The 13,702-nt window shown below is 47.6% G+C and overlaps 1 pseudogene; it reads right to left on the bottom strand.

Annotated features, from left to right (window-relative positions):
* Positions 1–421: 421 nt before the first annotated feature.
* On the bottom strand, positions 422–1,565 carry LOC123040459 (NEP1-interacting protein 2-like; annotated as a pseudogene).
* Between the last annotated feature and the right edge of the window lie 12,137 nt (positions 1,566–13,702).

Here is a 13,702-nt window from a genome sequence, read left to right as displayed (position 1 = left end):
GACGATGTCCAACATTTTCATGCATGTACTAATCCAATCAAAAGGTTTCTTGGAAAATGAAAGATAACATGGAAGTGCACATGTAATATTTTTAAGGAGAAACATAGACGAAAATACACAACAAAACCTAGGTCTAGTCGCACCCACATTGAAAAAATATTAAAATAATTCAAATAGTTCAGAAACTTTTTGTAACGAACATGGTCTACCGTTATACTCGCATGTAAATTTTTGCGGAGAAATGACTTCTATGGTATTCTATGCAAAAATATATAAAAATAAGTCCTATATAAAAGTTACTATTCTAATTTCCGAAGTTACAATTTTGCTTTGTTTTTCATCCAGAAGAACACAAGAGTTACCTTTCAAATCTCTCGTGTTGTCTTTTATTTTATTTTTTTTGCAGGAAAAAAATTCGATCTATTCATCAACTCTCAATATAGTACAAAGAACAACAGAAGTAAAAAATTACATCAAGTTTGTAGACCACCTAACAGCGGCTACAAGCACTGAAACGAGCCGAAGGTACGACGCTGTCATCGTCCCTCTACCATGGAAGCCGGGCAGACCACATGTTGTAGTAGACAGTTGGGAAGACGAAAGTTACTATTCACATCTCTGGTGTTGTTTGCCATAGGAAAAAAAAAGATGTATTGCATTTTGGTGTACTACTAGGTGTTGCGGTAGACTTTTCACTAGTTGACGGGAAACGGTCAATAGCTTTGTAGCTATGACCAACCAATGAACACGTAACACGTGGCCAACCAATGAACACGTAACACGTGGCGGCTCCCAAGTAAAAGCGCAGACTGTGACCACGTACTGAAATCGCCAAAAACATTTTTTTTTGAAACTATCGCCAAAAACATCTGAAATCACAAATTGACCTCTTTGCCGCTGGACAGAGCTAAAAGTGGACGGCGTGACGGCACATGGGGCAGTGCGGCTTGCGCAGGAGCCAGCTACGGATGCACTCGAGATGGAAGACGTGGGAGCACGCCGGGAGCCGCCGCCCCTCGCGCTCGCCGCCGGCCTCGAACTCCTGGAGGAGATGGGGCAGCAGCCGCCAGTGCCGCCAGTGCCACCAGCGGCAGTGATGGCCACCGGTGGAAAGAAGCCGAAGCTTGACGATCTTGGCGGTTGCTCGGCGCGATCGCCTCATCTTCCGCAGTAGTGCGGATCGGCGAGAGCCGTCGGCCCGAAGACGGCGCCGACGGTGCGCTTGATTCGCCCGGCGGAAGCATCCAAGGGGGAGCAGTGGTCGTGGTGGTTGCGGCGGCACCATATGGCCAATATGGAGTGGGCGAGGTCGAGGGACATGAGCGCTCCGGCGAGCGCCCCGAGCAGCGTCCCCTGCATGAACCCGTCCTCCTCGTCGACGAAGCCTGACAGGAGGCCGTACGCGGCGCCGACCACCGTGCCGGCCGCCCCGAAGACGCCAAAGAGAAGGGCGCGCGCCAGCCCGCCGGCCACCCGCGAGACCACCACCATCTTCGTTGATATCGCTCTGGACGCCGGGCCTATGCACAGGATGGAATGGATATATGATGGTACGAAACTGCAGGCTCACTTGATCGAGGGCATACAGGCTGGCCAACCACGCATTATATATACAGCGATCGAAGAAGCTACCGGCTGACCTACGTGGCAGTACGAGATGGACGAGCTGTGCGAGATGGATCCGAGTCTGTTCCGAGTCAGAGCTTGAGCAGTGGCGTGTCACTGGTGACGGCAATGAAAAATGCGGTTGGCCGTCGACGTCGAGGCATTGAAGCACCAAGGACCGGCCTCATCTCATGCCCAGCTCCCACTCCACTGTATAGATTCTTTCTTCTTTATAGTACTACCTCCATCCACTGTGTAGAGCAGCCCACCTGTAAAATGGCATGGCAGAGCAGCCCACCTGTAAAATGTGTGGGTGGATGGCAATGGCATGGCGGGTACACGTACGAGCCCAATTAAGAGGATGTACAGGTTAGCGAGCCAGGCAGCCAGTTAAATAAGCTGCTAATGCATCTAATTAGAGCGGAGGGTGGCATGTCGAACTCGGCGCACCATGAAACATTTGGAGCGGAGGACCAGACTATGCCCAGAGACAGCAGCAGGAGGTCGACAATGGCCAACTCGCCCGCCATGCTGCTGTTTTCAGGCTCATTCAAGGCTGAGGATTGACATAGTGCGTACGTGATGGAAGGTCGAAAAATTGCATGCCCCTCTTTTTTTTTTGAACATAAATTGCATGCCCCTCTTTCGGTGGGTCTTGTCAGTTCAAACCGCCAGCTTGCTGTCCGGCCGGGGTACGACCATTTTTTGGTACGTACCTAATTGCCTTGATTAAGTAGCACGGTACGTGTGAAGTTGATTTCCTAGCTAAGATTTTTTTTTTAGAATGCTTTCCTAGCTAAGAATTACGGTATGGTTTGTTTGGCCATCAGTCCTCTTCCTATCTTTGTTCCAAAGCTCCGCCAAAGCCACTATTGTGGATCACAATGCTAGAGCAGTTCGGCTGTTCGGGGCTACGCTTTTCGCTTCCACCCACTGGTGACAAATAGTAAAAACGGAGCGCAAGATCTTCTACAGCCGCGACGGACAAATTCGGTCCCTCAAACGACCGCGGACACGCCCAGGCATGTCCGTGCGTACTGACCGAGCACCCCTCAAATAATGTAATTCACATCGGGACACCTCAATTATCATATCTCAAATCCAAACAAACTCACGCAATTATGTCGATGCACACACATCGTCCGGCTACTCCATCACTACTGACTAAACATGCCATCGGACTACCAAACTTTGGCACGTTTGGCTATGGTGGAGATCATCCACGGCTGCCATTGCCCTTCCCGGCGCCCTTGTCGTTCTTAAGTACTGGTCGAAGACACAGTACGGATCGAGCCGGATCTACTCGTCGCCAGAGTTGCCCTTGCCATCACTGTCCTCCTCCGATGGCAGTCCTGCCATGGCATTGACCGCCTGATTTTGCTCTCGGGCGAGGGGGCGCGCGTGTTCCTCCGCTGCCGTTTCTTCACAATGCGGGCGCAGATGGCTTCCTCCTCTGCGGCCGCCCGCGCCGCCGCATCAGCCGCCTCCGCTACCTGCCATGCTGGGGACGGTCGAATCCCGCCGAAGGTGAGCTCAGGTGACGGAGGGGGTGGAGGGAAGTGGAGTGAAGTGGTTAGGTTTGCTCCGGCGAGCAGATGGGGACAGATATATGTGTGGTCGGGTAAGTTAGCATGGGCCGGGTCTTACGTGGCGGTAGTGCCCAAGCACATCCGGACGCCCCCATATCCGCTCCATATTTGGGCTGGATACGAGGGGTGCTGGTCAGCCCGAGCGTTTGAGGCCCATTTGAGGCGTCCGTCTAGGTCAAAAAATTATGACTGACTAGTGACCGGGCGGGTCGCCCGAGCGTTTGAGGAGGGTTTGGGGCGCCCGGCTGTTGATGCTCTAAGGCATCCCCAACGGCAACCCATAAATTTCCTCCTGCATCTGTCCATGGACTGGGGGCACCAGTCCGCAGATATGGATGCAGAAGGCAGTCATCCAACCATAGCCACATACATTTTCACAACAATTCAAACCAACCGGATGAAATCCGTTCAAACAAATCCGGATTTCATATAAACAACGCCAGATTTTATATAAACACATCGGATTTAATATAAATATGACGAATTTCATTACAAATACATCAAAGTGGTGCCCCACCACGAGCTCACGGGCAACGATCCTTTTTTTATTTCTCCTCTCGTCACCCCGTACAGCTCCTCTCTCTCTCTCACCATCCATCCGTCTTTCCCCCACGACCCCACCTTTTGACCCCACCATGCTAGCACGACCCGTGATCGTTTTGGTGCTAGCATGCCATCTGCACATTCTTCTTCTTCTAACTGTTCGTTTGCTCTTGTTTAGTACGTGTGCACGTGCTAGTGTTATTTTATCTCCTGGATGTGCTAATTAATCTCTGTAGCCTTGGCGGAGGAGCAGCAAGTAAGTGCATGTGCTAGAGTTTTGGTTTATGTTCTAGAAACCCGCCGTCGGCAAGGCCTTTGCCGCTATGGTGAGTCGACCGGGGATCATACGTCAACGTCGTCGAGGCCGAACATCTGATCCGTCATTGAGGCATTATTTTTGGATGCGTCGTTGCTGTCACCGTCAGAAGCAATGTCGCCCACACACGAAGCCTACTCTATCTACGGTCGGAAAAAAGCCCAAAGAACTGATGAAACTGAAGCAAAGAACCGAGGGGCTCCGAATGGTGCAAACCGAAGAACCGGTGCAATGGAAACAAGGAACCGAGGGGCTCCGAATGGTGCAAACCGAAGAACCGGTGCAACGGAAGCAAGGAACCGAGGGGATCCGAAGGATGCAAACCCGAAGAACCGGTGCAACGGAAGCAAGGAACCGAGGGATCCGAAGGATGCAAACCCGAAGAACCGGTGCAACGGACGCACGGAACCGAGGGGATCCGAAGGATGCAAACCCAAAGAACCGGTGCAATGGAAGAACAGAACCGAGGGGATCCGAAGGATGCAAACCCGAAGAACCGGTGCAACTGAAGCAAGGAACCGAGGGGATCCGAATGGTGCAAATCCGAAGAACTGGTGCAACGGAAGCAAGGAACCAAGGGGATCCGAACGGTGCAAACCCGAAGAACCGATGCAATGGAAGCAAGGAACCGAAGCGACCCGAATGGTGCAAACCAAAGAACCGATGCAACGGAAGCAAGGAATCGAAAGGATCCGCATGATGCAAATCCGAAGAACCGGTGCAATGAAAGCAAGGAACCGAGGGGATCCGATGGACTGCTACGTGGATGCGTAGGACATGTATAGAAGCAGAACTCATTTCATATTGTTTTCAAAACCGATATGACCAAAACGAAGTATATGACACATACGGTACACGGATGGATGTGCTGGACGACGTGTCAAAGACCGATGCTAAACACTGAGTCAGGAAATATAGTATATATGTGTGCAGGTTCAACACAGGCTCCCGTAGGTTTGACTCATAGCTCCATATGGATCCGTTGCGTTGATGAACCGAACCTGCACTGTCTCGCCGACCGGCATCACATGCGATAAAACAGGACATAACGGACTGCCGTACATATAGGAACCGGCACAAGAGCTTAGTCACCCAATGGAACCTCATTGTATGCATGCATGTGATGGCCATCCAGAGCAACACACTGACCAGGACCACGCCAAGCAGACTTTTGTCAGCCCACCATGCAAAAAGCGGTCAGTAGTGGCCCGCCACCACGCATCCAATAATTCACCAAATAAGCTCGAATGAGAACCAGACCAAGCAGCTAGTACGAATCACGAGTGCTGATAGCTATGTCTACAGCAAGCTATGATAGAAAATCCTTCTCCTATATATATATATATATATATATATATATATATATATATATATATATATATATATATATATATATATATGTAATTTTTTGATCTAATTTGGTCCATCCTCATACATGTGATGGGCGGTCACTTGTTGTGATAGTGCTGCTTTATTTCGTTCATTTGTTATGATTGCACTACTTTATTTCATATTCCATCACATGAGAAAACACAAAATTAATTTTTTACTTCTTTTATACAAATTCAAAGAGGCAATGCTACAGACTTGAAGTTATGTTATTGTAAATGTGACAGAAAAATAATAACGCATTTCAATCCAACATAACCAGTCACAAGCTACTTCATATCAACAACCCTTCTTCGTGCAATGCTACAGACTTGGAAGGTATGTGACTTTAAATGTGACAGAAAAGAAGTATGTCAGTATTGTAATAAAGGTTATGTTGTATTGAGTACATTATTTTTCATGTCACATTTATCATCGCATAACTTGGAGTCACTTATAAAGCTACTCCGTATTACCTGAAATCATTGTACCTCAGGTGCTTGATTACCTGAAATCGTCCATGCTACTTCGTATAGCTTGAAAAGAAGGTTCTAAACTGCAAAGCTAGAAAAAACATCACACTGAAAGCTTCATGGACCTTTTGAAAAAAGAACATTCTGTAATTCATCATCTTAGGCACACACAACATAATACATAAAAATGATAGAATAAGTAATTGAAGGAGGGGGGCGGGGGGGGGGGGGGGGTATCAGAACATGTTGAGAACAGGGAAAACAGCTGTACCAGTGCACTTACTGTAGAGCAGCCAAATGGTGCGAAATCTGAATCATAGGCAATTACACTATCAACAAGTTTGTTCACAAAAAATAATGGCAATATCATATGTGTATCTGCTTCCTAAGGAGCAACCATACAATCTTCAATACCGCATTGCATATTACATGCATGCTCTATAACAAAATAAATAATCAAACCAAACCAATGCTCCCTGTCCTCCTAAAGATTAATTTATAATGGCGGTAATCGGTTAGTACATTTTCATGGAATTTGCATGTGTACCTAGGTTAGTTCAGAAGCTATTTTGGAGGACAAAATATTAATAACACCTTAAAGCAACACGTGAATTCTTCTTCATGTTCACTGGCACACTAAGATTTTCCTTTTGTAACCTAAATGATTGCATGATTGGAATCTAGTAACACCATGGAACAAAAATAAATGCAACAGAATAGCAAAAGGGTAGCTCCTGTGCACCTCAAAGGATTTCACCTGTTGCTAGCAGACCTAAATTACCTCAATTAGTATTAACCTGTAGATCTAATTTGAAAGCAGTAGAGAGGAAGGTGTAAGTTTGACTTTACAGGCCATGAATTTTCGGATGTGAAACAGTCATCTATATCCATTGTTAATCCCTTTTTCTTTTTGAAGCAATCAGAGAAGACATATCAAACATTTGGATGCAGTAACAATGACAATTTTCTACCCCGATAGAAAATAATGAATTAATGATAGTCTCTTGATAGATATATAAATAAATTACCAAGAGCAGGTAGATAATTTTAATTCATCATGCGTCTGCTCTAGAATGTGAAACATTGACAGCAATCCTGGACAAGACACCTTGTACCATCAATTATAACATATGAGCAGACACACCCTCACAGGCAATCAGGAACAACATGATGATGCCATTTCGATATGGATGGATCTGCACAAGATGGAGGTCGAAATTGATCGGACCTGCTGTGAGATGGCGACAAGGGTAGTGAAGAAGCTCCTCGCGCCAAAGCATCCGTCGCTGCCATCGCCTAAGCCCCAGCCTTGTCCTCGCCTCTCGTCAACTCCACTGGGCAAGTCTCCACCACCACTGCCGCTGCGTCCTCACGCCCACCATGGTCGTTGCCTCTCCACAGATCCATCAGGGAAGATGAGCTCGAATCCAGCACAAGTCAGAGCATTTGCATCCAGAGAGTAGAAACAACAAGATCAATAAAGATGAGTTTCAGATTTGAGGGAGAAAGAACTGGGTAAGGAAGGAGCGAAGAAGATGAAGCGACGAAAGGGTAGAGAAGGAAGAATGGGGTGGAGGAAAACTATATGGACACGCATGGATTAAGAAAGAGCACAGATGGACATGGCAAATAACCTGCAATCACCCACCATTAAAGTCTGGCAACATTGATTTTCTTCCTCAATCACCGGGTACGGGATTTCAATCGACAGAGACGGTTCGTTGGTATCCCTACCGCGCCTTGGGCTCGCCCCCGCAAGATCATACAGACTAGGCATGCGCACAGTCGTACCCACCGCTTTGCCCTGCCGTTTTTTATTCTCGTGAGAAGCTACGGAGATTGGAATTGGCTGAGCTCGCCCAAATAACAATGGATCGCTGATCTTACTATTGGAGCAGCGGCCACTCCGTGTAGCGCTCCCAGCAGCCCTGAAGGTGCATCCAACGGCCAAGAGCATACAGAACAGTAGATCCGAGGGTTGAAAATGCTAATGGTCTGAGAGGGCTGGATTAGTGCTCGGTTGTAATGTTTCTAAATAGGTGGGAGGGAGAGGGGAAAGACCAAGGGGCGCCCCAAGTGGGGCCGAATCCCACTTGGGCTCCTGCATTGGTTCTATCCCCCCTTCCTTGTATAGGTGCCAGGGGAAGGAAGGGGGAGGTGGCACCCCCCCCCCTTTCTTTTCTCCCTTGAGGAGGGGAAGGAAGAAGGGACTTGCCCTCCCCCCTTTTCTTCCCTAGGGCTGCCGGCCTGGTGGAGGGGCGTACCAGCCCCTTGTGGGCTGGTATGTCTCTCCCTTGGCCCATTAAGCCCATACCATTGCCGGGGTTGCCTAGAACCCCTTCCGGTGACCCGATATGTGTTGGGGAATGTTGCAGAAAATAAAAAATTTCTACGCTTCACCAAGATCAATCTATGGAGTCATCTAGCAACGAGAGAGAGGAGTGCATCTACATACCCTTGTAGATCGCGAGCGGAAGCGTTCAAGAGAACGGGGTTGAGGGAGTCGTACTCGTCGTGATCCAAATCACCGGAGATCCTAGCGCCGAACGGACGGCACCTCCGCGTTCAACACACGTACGGTTGGGAAGGCGTCTCCTCCTTCTTGATCCAGCAAGGGGAAGGGAGAGGTTGATGGAGATCCAGCAGCACAACGGCGTGGTGGTGGAACTAGCGGTGATCTCGGCAGGGCTTCGCCAAGCTCAGCGAGAGGGAGAGGTGGTGCGGAGGGAGAGGGAGGCGCCAGGAGCAGGGGTGCGCAGCCCTGCCTCCCCCCTCTTTATATAAGGGCCCTGGGGGGGCGCCGCCCCCCCTAGAGATTGGATCTCAAGGGGGGCGGCGGCCAAGGGGGTGGCTTGCCCCCCAAGCCAAGTGGGGCGCCCCCACCCCTAGGGTTTCCAACCCTAGGAGTAGGGGGAGGCCCAAGGGGGGCGCACTAGCCCACCAGGGGCTAGTTCCCTTCCCCACTTCAGCCCATGGGGCCCTCCGGGATAGGTGGCCCCACCTCGTGGACCCCCGGGACCCTTCAGGTGGTCCCGGTACAATACCGGTGACCCCCGAAACTTTCCCGATGGCCGAAACTGGACTTCCTATATACAATTCTTTACCTACGGACCATTCCGGAATTCCTCGTGATGTGCGGGATCTCATCCAGGAATCCAACCAACTTTCGGGTTACCGCATACTAATATCTCTACAACCCTAGCGTCACCGAACCTTAAGTGTGTAGACCCTACGGGTCCGGGAGACATGCAGACATGACCGAGATGACTCTCCGGTCAATAACCAACAGCGGGATCTGGACACCCATGTTGGATCCCACATGCTCCTCGATGATCTCATCGGATGAACCACGATGTCGAGGATTCAAGTAATCCCGTATACAATTCCCTTTGTCAATCGGTACGTTACTTGCCCGAGATTCGATCGTCGGTATCACAATACCTCGTTCAATCTCGTTACCGGCAAGTCACTTTACTCGTACCGTAATGCATGATCCCGTGACCAAACACTTGGTCACATTGAGCTCATTATGATGATGCATTACCGAGTGGGCCCAGAGATACCTCTCCGTCATACGGAGTGACAAATCCCACTCTCGATCTGTGTCAACCCAACAGATACTTTCGGGGATACCCGCAGTATACCTTTATAGTCACCCAGTTACGTTGTGACGTTTGGTACACCCAAAGCACTCCTACGGTATCGGGGAGTTACTCGATCTCATGGTCTAAGGAAATGATACTTGACATTGGAAAAGCTCTAGCAAACGAACTACACGATCTTGTGCTATGCTTAGGATTGGGTCTTGTCCATCACATCATTCTCCTAATGATGTGACCCCGTTATCAATGACATCCAATATCCATAGTCAGGAAACCATGACTATCAGTTGATCAACGAGCTAGTCAACTAGAGGCTTACTAGGGACATGTTGTGGTCTATGTATTCACACATGTATTACGATTTCCGGATAACACAATTATAGCATGAATAATAGACAATTATCATGAACAAGGAAATATAATAATAATCCTTTTATTATTGCCTCTAGGGCATATTTCCAATAGTCTCCCACTTGCACTAGAGTCAATAATCTAGTTACATTGTGATGAATCGAACACCCATAGAGTTCTGGTGTTGATCATGTTTTGCTCGCGGAAGAGGTTTAGTCAACGGATCTGCGACATTCAGATCCGTATGCACTTTGCAAATATCTATGTCTCCATCTTGAACATTTTCACGAATGGAGTTGAAGCGATGCATGATGTGCCTGGTCTTCTTGTGAAACCTGGGCTCCTTGGCAAGGGCAAGAGCTCCAGTGTTGTCACAGAAGAGAGTGATCGGCCCCGATGCATTGGGTATGACTCCTAGGTCGGTGATGAACTCCTTCATCCTGATTGCTTCATGCGCTGCCTCCGAGGCTACCATGTACTCCGCTTCACATGTAGATCTTGCCATGACGCTCTGCTTGCAACTGCACCAGCTTACTGCCCCACCATTCAAAATATACACATATCTGGTTTGTGACTTAGAGTCATCCAGATCTGTGTCGAAGCTAGCGTCGACGTAACCCTTTACGACGAGCTCTTCGTCACCTCCATAAACGAGAAACATGTCCTTTGTCCTTTTCAGGTACTTCAGGATATTCTTGACCGTTGTCCAGTGTTCCATGCCGGGATTACTTTGGTACCTTCCTACCAAACTTACAGCAAGGTTTACATCAGGTCTGGTACACAGCATGGCATACATGATAGACCCTATGGCTGAGGCATAGGGGACGACACTCATCTTTTCTCTATCTTCTGCCGTGGTCGGACATTGAGCCGAGCTCAATTTCACACCTTGCAACACAGGCAAGAACCCCTTCTTGGACTGATCCATATTGAACTTCTTCAATATCTTATCAAGGTATGTGCTTTGTGAAAGACCTATGAGGCGTCTCGATCTATCTCTATAGATCTTGATGACTAATATGTAAGCTGCTTCTCCAAGGTCCTTCATTGAAAAACACTTGTTCAAGTAGGCCTTAATGCTGTCCAAAAGTTCTATATCATTTCCCATCAAAAGTATGTCATCCACATATAATATGAGAAATGCTACAGAGCTCCCACTCACTTTCTTGTAAACGCATGCTTCTCCATAAGTCTGCATAAACCCAAACGCTTTGATCATCTCATCAAAGCGAATGTTCCAACTCCGAGATGCTTGCACCAGCCCATAAATGGATCGCTGGAGCTTGCATACCTTGTTAGCATTCTCATGATCGACAAAACCTTCCGGCTGCATCATATACAATTCTTCCTTAAGATAGCCATTAAGGAATGCCGTTTTGATGTCCATTTGCCATATCTCATAATCATAGTATGCGGCAATTACTAACATGATTCGGACGGACTTCAGCTTCGCTACGGGAGAGAAAGTCTCATTGTAGTCAACCCCTTGAATTTGCCGATAACCCTTAGCGACAAGTCGAGCTTTATAGATGGTAACATTACCATCCGCGTTCGTCTTCTTCTTAAAGATCCATTTATTTTCTATCGCTCGCCGATCATCGGGCAAGTCTGTCAAAGTCCATACTTTGTTTTCGTACATGGATCCTATCTCGGATTGCATGGCTTCAAGCCATTTGTTGGAATCTGGGTTCGCCATCGCTTCTTCATAGTTCGAAGGTTCACCGTTGTCCAACAACATGATTTCTGGGACAAGGTTGCCATACCACTCTGGTGTGGAATGTGTCCTTGTGGACCTACAAAGTTCAGTAGCAACTTGATCCGAAGTACCTTGATCATCATCATTAATTTCCTCTCCAGTCGGTGTAGGCACCATAGGAACATCTTCCTGAGCTACAGTACTTTCCGGTTCAAGAGGTAGTACTTCATCGAGTTCTACTTTCCTCCCACTTACTTCTTTCGAGAGAAACTCTTTCTCCAGAAAGGACCCGTTCTTGGAAACAAAGATCTTGCCTTCGGATCTAAGGTAGAAGGTATACCCAATGGTTTCCTTAGGGTATCCTATGAAGACGCATTTTTCTGACTTGGGTTCAAGCTTTTCAGGTTGAAGTTTCTTGACATAAGCATCGCATCCCCAAACTTTTAGAAACGACAGCTTAGGTTTCTTCCCAAACCATAATTCATACGGTGCCCTATTTAAAGTGAATGTAGCTGTCTCTAGAGCGTATCCCCAAAATGATAGCGGTAAATCGGTGAGTGACATCATAGATCGCACCATATCCAATAGAGTGCGATTACGATGCTCAGACACACCGTTACGCTGAGGTGTTCCAGGCGGCGTGAGTTGTGAAACGATTCCACATTTCCTTAAGTGCGTACCAAATTCGTGACTTAAATATTCTCCTCCACGATCTGATCGTAAGAACTTTATTTTTCGGTCAGGTTGATTCTCCACCTCATTCTGAAATTCCTTGAACTTTTCAAAGGTCTCAGACTTGTGTTTCATCAAGTAGACATGCCCATATCTACTTAAGTCATCAGTGAGAGTGAGAACATAACGATAGCCTCCGCGAGCCTCAACGCTCATTGGACCGCACACATCAGTATGTATGATTTCCAATAAGTTGGTTGCTCGCTCCATTGTTCCGGAGAACGGGGTCTTGGTCATTTTGCCCATGAGGCATGGTTCGCATGTGTCAAATGATTCATAATCGAGAGACTCTAAAAGTCCATCAGCATGGAGCTTCTTCATGCGCTTGACACCAATGTGACCAAGGCGGCAGTGCCACAAGTATGTGGGACTATCGTTATCAACCTTACATATTTTGGTATTCACACTATGAATATGTGTAACTTCACGTTCGAGATTCATCAAGAATAAACCATTGACCAGCGGGGCATGACCATAAAACATATCTCTCATATAAATAGAACAACCATTATTCTCAGATTTAAATGAGTAGACATATCGTATTAAACGAGGTCCAGATACAATGTTCATGCTCAAAGCTGGCACTAAATAACAATTATTGAGGTTTAAAACTAACCCCGTAAGTAAATGTAGAGGTAGCATGTTGACGGTGATCACATCGACCTTGGAACCATTCCCGACGCGCATCGTCACCTCGTCCTTCGCCAGTCTTCGCTTATTCCGCAGCTCCTGCTTTGAGTTACAAATATGATCAACCACACCGGTATCAAATACCCAGGAGCTACTACGAGTACTGGTAAGGTACACATCAATTACATGTATATCACATATACCTTTAGTGTTGCCGGCCTTCTTGTCCACTCAGTATTTGGGGTAGTTCCGCTTCCAGTGTCCCTTTCCCTTGCAATAAAAGCACTCAGTCTCAGGTTTGGGTCCATTCTTTGGCTTCTTCCCGGCAACTGGTTTACCGGGCGCGGCAACTCCCTTGTCGTCCTTCTTGAACTTCTTCTTACCCTTGCCTTTCTTGAAACTAGTGGTTTTATTGACCATCAACACTTGATGTTCCTTTTTGATTTCCACCTCCGCTGATTTCAGCATTGAAAATACTTTAGGAATAGTTTTCACCATCCCCTGCATATTGTAGTTCATCACAAAGCTCTTGTAGCTAGGTGGGAGCGACTGAAGGATTCTGTCAATGGCCGCCTCATATGGGAGGTTAATGTCCAGCTAGGACAAGCGGTTGTGCAACCCAGACATTTTGAGTATGTGCTCACTGACAGAACTATTTTCCTCCATCTTACAACTATAGAACTTGTCGGAGACTTCATATCTCTCGACCCGGGCATGAGCTTGGAAAACCATTTTCAGCTCCTCGAACATATCATATGCTCCGTGTTGCTCAAAACGCTTTTGGAGCCCCGGTTCTA

The sequence above is a fragment of the Triticum aestivum genome, chromosome 2B (genome assembly GCF_018294505.1).
Source record: "Triticum aestivum cultivar Chinese Spring chromosome 2B, IWGSC CS RefSeq v2.1, whole genome shotgun sequence".
Taxonomy (NCBI): Eukaryota; Viridiplantae; Streptophyta; class Magnoliopsida; order Poales; family Poaceae; genus Triticum; species Triticum aestivum.
The sequence above is the reverse complement of the archived record's forward strand: the minus strand, read 5'-3'. Positions and strand labels throughout refer to the sequence as shown.